The following is a 9,210-nucleotide window of genomic DNA, read 5'->3' as shown; positions in this document are numbered from 1 at the left end:
ATTTACTTATTAGCCCCAATAAGGGTGTAACGGTTTAATTTTAGAACAAGGCCGTGCTTCAGATAGAGATAAATGTCGCTAAATGTGTATGGCGGCGATGAACTGTCCAGCAGTCCCCTCTCAGTACACAAGTAAAAGATTAGTTACCGAGCATGGATCCAAGTACCCGAAAACTTGGCGACCCATATATCATGTTTGGCAGCTGAAGCCCGAATTTAAAATAAACGTGTGAGATTTGGAGCTATTTCAAAACTTAGAATTTCTTATATTTTCTCAAAATAATTATATACTCGACTATTTTTATATATTTTTACAAAAGAACGTTACAAACCTCTAACCTCTGAATTACCCGCGAAATTTTAAACCCAGAAAAAGAGATTGAGGGATTACGTTATAAAATTGAAAATCAGGAATTTTTTGAATCTTAGAGAATCGTTTGAACTTCTAAATTTAAAATATAAAATAAACTTTTTTTAATCACATAGGAGTGTTACAACATGAAATATTTTATCACATAGGAATGTTACAACGTGAATTATTTTATCACATAGGAATTTATAATTGTAAATAAAATAGTGGCACATTTTAAAAATGGGAATATTCTAGGAGAGCGGTCGCTCTTCTAGGAGAGCGGTCGCTCTCTTAGATAAGACTTGATACTGCCTGTAATGCTAAAGGAGGATTCTTTGATTGGCCGTAACTTTTTTCGTATTGTGTTTGCTGCTTTGAAATTATGCCAGTGAACTAAAATTTGGGCCCTAATTTTGTGGTTAAAATTTCAAAGAGATCCAACTAATAGTTAATTCTATAAAGAAAAAAGTTGTTAAGGGTGGTTTTAGAATCCATAAAATTAATCCGACATTTGGTGAAAGATACTATATTGTTCCATAGAGATAACATGGGATTTTTTTGAAAAATGACCTTAATTGGGATCGTGTATAAAGAAAACTATTCATTCGTTACGTTTGGGAACCATCTTAAATGAAAGATAACAGTCCATAGATGTGCCTTTTCTTAGTTTCATTAAGATAAATTAAGTTTAAGTATTGATTTTTATCATTATTAACACATACCTTGACTTAAGTTGTTTTGGGGATTGGAATTACGGCGTTTTACCACTGTTAGAGACACGCATTTTAGCCCTAATTTTTTATATTGGACTTACGGCGTTTTTGTCGTGATTCACGCCGTTAGAGGGATATTAAGCAAGAAAAACATGGCGTTTGAGCTCTTGTAGGTGCTTTGCCCGGGTTCTTGTGGGTACTTGTGGATGCTTGTAGGTACTTGTGGGTTCTTGTGGGTTCTTGTGGGTACTTGTGGGTACTTGTAGGTACTTGTGGGTGCTTGTAGGTACTTGTGGGTTCTTGTGGGTTCTTGTGGGTACTTGTGGGTACTTGTAGGTACTTGTGGGTTCTAGTGGGTTCTTGTGGGTGCTTGTAGGTGCTAGTGGATACTTGTAGGTGCTTGTGGGTCCTTGTAGGTACTTGTGGGTGCTTGTAGGTACTTGTGGGTACTTGTGGGTGATTGTAGGTACTTGTGGGTGCTTGTAGGTACTTGTGGGTACTTGTGGGTACTTGTGAGTACTTGTAGGTACTTGTGGGTGCTTGTAGGTACTTGTGGGTGCTTGTGGTTGCTTGTGGGTACTTGTGGGTGCTTGTAGGTACTTGTGGGTGCTTGTGGTTGCTTGTGGGTACTTGTGGGTGCTTGTAGGTACTTGTGGGCTCTTGTGGGTACTTGTAGGTTCTAGTGGGTAATTGTGGGTTCTTGTGGGTGCTTGTGGGTAATTGTGGGTTCTTGTGGGTGCTTGTGGGTACTTGTGGGTTCTTGTGGGTGCTTGTAGGTGCTTGTGGATACTTGTAGGTGCTTGTGGGTCCTTGTAGGTACTTGTGGGTGCTTGTAGGTACTTGTGGGTACTTGTGGGTGCTTGTGGGGGCTTGTAGGTACTTGTGGGTACTTTTGGGTGATTGTAGGTACTTGTGGGTGCTTGTAGGTACTTGTGGGTACTTGTGGGTACTTGTAGGTACTTGTGGGTACTTGTAGGTACTTGTGGGTGCTTGTAAGTACTTGTAAGTACTTGTGGGTGCTTGTAGGTACTTGTGGGTGCTTGTGGGTGCTTATAGGTACTTGTGGGTGCTTGTGGGTACTTGTAGGTACTTGTGGGTGCTTGTGGGTACTTGTGGGTAGTTGTAGGTACTTGTAGGTACTTGTGGGTGCTTGTAAGTACTTGTGGGTACTTGTGGGTGCTTGTAGGTACTTGTGGGTGCTTGTGGGTGCTTTTAGGTACTTGTGGGTGCTTGTGGGTACTTGTAGGTACTTGTGGGTGCTTGTGGGTACTTGTGGGTAGTTGTGGGTAATTGTGGGTACTTGTGGGTACTTGTAGGTACTTGTGGGTACTTGTGGGTGCTTGTAGGTACTTGTGGGTGCTTGTAGGTACTTGTGGGTACTTGTAGGTACTTGTGGGTACTTGTAGGTACTTGTGGGTACTTGTAGGTACTTGTGGGTACTTGTGGGTACTTGTAGGTACTTGTGGGTGCTTGTAGGTACTTGTGGGTGCTTGTAAGTACTTGTGGGTACTTGTGGGTGCTTGTAGGTACTTGTGGGTACTTGTGGGTGCTTGTAGGTACTTTTGGGTACTTGTGGGTGCTTGTAAGTACTTGAGGGTACTTGTGGGTGCTTGTAAGTACTTGTGGGTACTTGTGGGTGCTTGTAGGTACTTGTAGGTACTTGTGGGTACTTGTAGGTACTTGTGGGTACTTGTAGGTACTTGTGGGTGCTTGTAGGTACTTGTGGGTACTTGTGGGTACTTGAAGGTACTTGTAGGTACTTGTGGGTACTTGTGGGTACTTGTAGGTACTTGTGGGTACTTGTAGGTGCTTGTGGGTGCTTGTAGGTACTTGTGGGTACTTGTAGGTACTTGTGGGTGCTTGTAGGTACTTGTGGGTGCTTGTGATTACTTGTGGGTACTTGTAGGTACTTGTGGGTACTTGACCCGGGTGCTTGTCCCGGGTACTTGTGGGTGCTTGTAGGTTCTTGTGGGTACTTGACCCGGGTGCTTGTCCCGGGTACTTGTGGGTGCTTGTAGGTACTTATGGGTACTTGTAGGTGCTTGTAGGTACTTGTGGGTGGGCGTCTCGCGTTTCAGTAAATGATTGGTAGGAATTGTATTATGTTAATTACAATAAGAATACAAACTTTTATTGATTTACGCTTTTTTTTGAAGTATCATTATAAATAAATGTCTGATTGAGCTAAAGTTATGGTCCCCTTTATATATGTTTCTGCTAAGTGCAGATTTTGAAAATGTAAAACAGTTTCTTAAAATTCTTAATTAAAATGAAGACTGAAGGAACAGATATTAACCAAAAATGTCTTGATTAGAATCAAGACCTAAAAGTATCGATAAGACTGAGGGTATCACTTGTCTGAAGGATCAGATATTAATTTTTCTTTTTAATTGAAACTTATATGCATGCTTAAGAAAAAACAACGTTCCATTACCGTTTTCCGTTCAAATAAATTATTTTACTGGTAATCAATTTCAAAAATTTACTTATCTCGGCTTTTCGACTACAATTCCATTCCCCGAAAACATTTTATCATTACATTAATTACTTTTGGGAGATAACGTGTCAAAAAAACCTATAAAACAATAAAAAAAACTGTAATAGCGGTCTGTTTAGCCATGACAACAACCTTTTGAAAGTTACAAGGACTATATAACCCTTTCGAGACTAACAGGACCTGAGCAAACTGTAGCTTAACCTGCTACTAGTACGACCAGGGAGAATTGATGTAAACTTGAGTTGAAATTTCATCATGTGCGACCTGCGGCCCAGAAATTCTCCCATAGTCCCAGTGTGTGTAGAACATAATTTTTTCGCTGTTATCTGCCAAAATCAATCTTTCTAGGTAGTGGCGCCTCCTCACTTGAATTTTTCACGATATATTAAGGTTTGAACGAACAAAATTATAGATTACTATTCTCACTACCATGTCCCTCTGCTACCTTGAAGCAAACTTTCCTCTCTTTTTGCTGCTCATTACCGGTGCCATTCTCTTGAATTTCTGTTCGTTATAACTACTATGATGAGTTTATTTCTTTCAAACCAAAATATAAAAAAATTGATTCTTTTTCCTTTTGTGCTACTTAGAATTTACAAATGTATATAACGTTGTGCCGTGCCATATCAAATAGTCTCTAACCATTGTTAGAAACTAGAGAGAGAAATTGGGCAGTAACACTGATCATGCCCTGAACTATGAGAAAGATTAATACGACGGTTCACTAAAGTACACTCGATATTACATCATTTTGCAAAACAGCGAGTAAAAATGTTACTGTCCCTATTGAATTTGGCGCCATTGGTTTTAGAATAATAAAAATGTTCCACTGGGAAGCGTGCCGGTCACGAATGGGGATGTAACGTCTATAGGAACCTTTTAAAACGCAAAACCATACACGTACTCTCCCAAAAGTAATTAATGTAATGATAAAATGTTTTCGGGGAATGGAATTGTGGTCGAAAAGCCGAGATAAGTAAATTTTTGAAATTGATTACCAGTAAAATAATTGATTTGAACGGAAAACGGTAATGGAACGTTGTTTTTTCTTAAGCATGCATATAAGTTTCAATTAAAAAGAAAAATTAATATCTGATCCTTCAGACAAGTGATACCCTCAGTCTTATCGATACTTTTAGGTCTTGATTCTAATCAAAACATTTTTGGTTAATAATAGTGTTACATTGTAAATATTTAAATAAATTAGTGTCATATTTTGAAAATATGGATAAATTAGTTTTAATGTGCAATATATTATTAATAGTTTTAAAATGTTATAAAACAACCTGAATCAGTTGTAACATTCTTTTTCGACATGTGATAAAAACCTAATAGAAAAATAAAAAAATGTCATTCATAAAATCGTCATTTTACATTTTAAATTTAGAAGTTCAAACAATTTCCCAATAAACTAATCATTCTTGATTTTCTATTATCTAAGTTCATCTCTCAGCCAATGTTACGAGAAACGCCCAACCTCCGCATGTAATGTAAACTCCAACAAAAACTTATGACGTTGGGCTTTTTCTTATCATTTAATGGGAGTCGACTGCCTTATACCCCAAGAATTCCTGTGTCAAACATTAATAACAGCGAAGTTTAGAAATATAATATATTTGGACTATGATTTCTTGAAATAATTTAACTAGAATTTGTTTAAGTAATTTGGTAATGGGGAATAATTAATACCAACTATTTTTATTGAATTAAGTTTAACATCTGTTAATTGAAACTTCTTTAGTCAAAGATAATTTAGGATGAGTAATGAAGATTGCGTATGAAGTCATACCATATACTGGACGATATAACTCTTTGTGCATCAGCATTTTCACTCAGCACTGAAGGGAAAAGGGTATATGTGAAAATGTGAACTAAAACAGGGGAATGATTTTGGCACGAAATTAATTTTTAGTGGGGCAAGCGAGCGGAAGCAGTTGTTAGCCAATGAGGGAAGGTTTGAGAGAGAAGAGCGTGAATGGAGACAAGTTGTCCCATACCTACTGTTGGATTGTGAGAGAGCTGTAATATGGTCATTACATATATTTAATAGTTCTGTTACAAATTATGGAAACTCTCCAAAGCTAATATAAGACAAGTAACAACATAGTTGAAATAAAACAGAAAAGATGTCGATTCAGGATAAACGGCAAATCAGTTTTCTCGCGTGACTCTGTCCATTGCGGTAGAGAACGTTGGTTTTTTTTTTCATAATATCAGAAATCAACAACGAAAACTACTGTGCGACACACTTAAATTTATACACGAGCTGTTAAGATAATCGAACGCCTATCATAATTCCTAGCAATTATAGAGATTCCACTGCTAATTATGCATTGTGTTCATATGTCAAGGAACCCTACAGAACCCTATTATTTTTAATTTTCACAATCCAAACCAAAAATGTGTTTCGGAATTTCGATGCCTTTATTAGTTTTGCAGCTATAAAGCTCTGTTTCATTTCGATATTCCAAGAGCATCTTTTGACAATAATATTTGAAATGGGTCTTTATAAATTAATTAAGCTATTAATATACAGGGTGTTTCTGATAAGTCTGCCATAAATCAAGGGGCGTGTTCTTTGGGTCAAACTGAGTGGAAAGTGTCAAAGAACATGGGGTGTACAAGAATTTGCAACGAAGATATGGCCCCCCAAACATTGGCCCCTAAAACAAGAAAATATTCGAATATGTAGACTAAAACAAATTCAGCCTTATCAACTTGTTTAGAAATAATGAGACAATTTCAATAGTTTCCCTCTAACATCGTTATTGAACTTTCACCTGGCAGAAGTGTATTAAATGAGTAGAAGTATGCCTACTATAGTAAAGTAAATTCAAAGTATCATGGTACCTTTCGGTTGGTATTACTTTTATTCTTAACAAGTTAACATGGACGTTACAGGTATTGTTCAAAATGTCCACCAGCGGCGTTAAGACAAACATGAACCCGTCTTTCGAAAGATTCTTGGACATGTTGGAAGATTCCTGGCATGTTCCTGATTGTTTGACAACCTTCAATAATTCGTCTTCGCAAGTCTTCCTCATCACGGACTTCATTCTTGTACACGATGTCTTTGAGATGACCCCAAAGATAGAAATCGCACGGATTTAAATCCGGAGATCTGGCTGGCCACGCAACTGGTCCTCCACGCCCAATCCACCTCAAATTAAACGTAGCATTAAGATGTTCTCTAACTGCACGGCTGAAATGTGGGGGTGCCCCGTCGTGCATAAACCACATGTCACGAAGTAATGCTAACGGTATGTCCTCGAGTAGTTCAGGTAAAGTGTCTCTTAAGAACGTGAGATATGCTTCACCATTTAGTCTGGGTGGAAGAAAATGCGGACCTAGTAAATGATTACCGACAATGCCGCACCATACGTTTAAAGAAAATTGCTGTTGGTGACTTCTAACACTAGTTGCGTGTGGGTTTAATTGGCGCCATTCGTGGTGGTTGTGATAGTTCAGAATTCCATCCAGGGAAAAATGTGCCTCGTCGGTTACTAAAAGGACCCGTGGAAATTGATTGTCCTCTACTCTGGCCAAAAACCACTCGCAAAAGTCGATGCGTCTTGGATAATCTGCCGGGTTAAGAGCTTGCACCTTTTGAATATGATACGGGTGAAACTGATGTCCGCGGAGAATTCGCCAGACCAAAACGTGATTAACATGTAATTGTCGTCCAACTTGTCTGGTACTAGTCGAGGGGTCCTCATCGAACATGGCAAGGACGTCTTCCTCGATTTCCTCCATGTCTTCTGGAATGTCTCGCTCTCGAACGTTGTTGGGCTGTACTTGTCCGATGTCCCTCAAGCGCCTGTCAACAGCCTCGAACGTACGACGATTTGGTATGCATCGTTGCGGAAATTGTTCCTGGTATCGCCGCTGTGCTTCCACTGAATTGCCCTGCGCCAGTCCATACATGAGATGCATGTCTGCATATTCTGCATTGGTATACGCCATACTGTACTACCACACGTTCGTTCGAAGTGATACTGTGACGTTATCAACAACATCGCGTTACTTTATAGCAAACCACCGTTTAGTTTTTACGTTTGCGTCATGACTGTCAGCATTGTTTTTTATTCACAAACGTAAACAATAAACGGTGGTTTGCTAAAAAGTCTTTGGGGTCATCTCAAAGATTTTTTTGACATCGTGTACAAGAATGAAGTCCGTGAATAAAAAACAATGCTGACAGTCATGACGCAAACGTAAAAACTAAACAGTGGTTTGCTATAAAGTAACGCGATGTTGTTGATAACGTCACAGTATCACTTCGAACGAACGTGTGGTAGTACAGTATGCAGAATATGCAGACATGCATCTCATGTATGGACTGGCGCAGGGCAATTCAGTGGAAGCACAGCGGCGATACCAGGAACAATTTCCGCAATTACGCATACCAAATCGTCGTACGTTCGAGGCTGTTGACAGGCGCTTGAGGGACATCGGACAAGTACAACCCAACAACATTCGAGAGCGAGACATTCCAGAAGACATGGAGGAAATCGAGGAAGACGTCCTTGCCATGTTCGATGAGGACCCCTCGACAAGTACCAGACAAGTTGGACGACAATTACATGTTAATCACGTTTTGGTCTGGCGAATTCTCCGCGGACATCAGTTTCACCCGTATCATATTCAAAAGGTGCAAGCTCTTAACCCGGCAGATTATCCAAGACGCATCGACTTTTGCGAGTGGTTTTTGGCCAGAGTAGAGGACAATCAATTTCCACGGGTCCTTTTAGTAACCGACGAGGCACATTTTTCCCGGGATGGAATTCTGAACTATCACAACCACCACGAATGGCGCCAATTAAACCCACACGCAACTAGTGTTAGAAGTCAAGGGGGGACTATCTCTCTCAAACTTTGGGCTTTCTTCCGAAATTCGTCGCACTCGAGCCTGCATGGGGTGAGTGACGTAGCTGAATGTCTAGGATTAGCTCCAAAACGAGTAAGGCGGGCTCATAGTATGTATGACTTTGTCTGTCTCTATTGAACTTGGGACTTAAAAAGGGTGTTTGCTTCAACTGAGATATTAAAAGTGAATTGATACCTTACTATATTAAATAAAACACAACCATGGATATTTTAAAAATTTATTTGCTTCAACTGAGGTTTGCTAAACCGCGCAGTGTAAACCGGCATTATTTGCCTTAGGAAATTCCCAATCAAATACAAAATATCAACCTGTAAGAATTAAGCCTTGGTTAACTACACTTTAGAAATTAGATTACATTGGTTGTCAGTCTAAAATTAACGTGACATGGACAGTGTGAAAACTAAATATTTAAATACTAAATAATAGCCTAATTGGCAATTATTTACCTTGGTTAAACTATGTCAATCATTATATTTTAATATATATGAAATGCAACGGACATGAACCCGAGCGGCGGCCGAGCCGAAGGCCCGAAGCTGATGGGTACTCTACTCGAGACTCTCGGCATGCTCTCGGGTAGAGGATGGGAGAGGCGAGGAGAGGAGAATGGAAAAAAATCGAGGGCAAAAACGCTACGTCTTGTTTTATTTTTTAAGACATTCAGTGACGTCTCTCCTAGGGAAAACATAGGTGTCGTGCCCCCCCACCATCCGTTCCAAAACTCCGAAAAATTACCCCCCATTATAAGCCAACCTATATAA

At 39.4% G+C, this 9,210-nt stretch overlaps 1 long non-coding RNA gene across 3 annotated transcripts; it reads right to left on the bottom strand.

Annotated features, from left to right (window-relative positions):
* Positions 1-8,410: 8,410 nt before the first annotated feature.
* Positions 8,411-9,210, bottom strand: LOC149596260 (uncharacterized). 3 transcript variants are annotated; one of them, XR_016379363.1, is made up of 3 exons: positions 8,896-9,210; positions 8,624-8,757; positions 8,411-8,470 (listed from the first exon to the last, which is right to left on the bottom strand). It is a non-coding gene; the product is annotated as an uncharacterized LOC149596260 (long non-coding RNA). The 3 variants fall into 3 exon arrangements; XR_016379364.1 differs by lacking the exon at positions 8,411-8,470 and adding an exon at positions 8,522-8,559; XR_016379365.1 differs by lacking the exon at positions 8,411-8,470 and adding an exon at positions 8,522-8,559 and having other exon boundaries at positions 8,629-8,757.

Source organism: Phalangium opilio, unplaced genomic scaffold (assembly GCF_054372755.1).
Source record: "Phalangium opilio isolate 3A_F unplaced genomic scaffold, DU_Popi_V2 ptg000390l_1, whole genome shotgun sequence".
NCBI classification, from domain to species: Eukaryota; Metazoa; Arthropoda; class Arachnida; order Opiliones; family Phalangiidae; genus Phalangium; species Phalangium opilio.
Note: the sequence above shows the minus strand (reverse complement) of the source record. Positions and strands in the feature narration are given on the sequence as shown.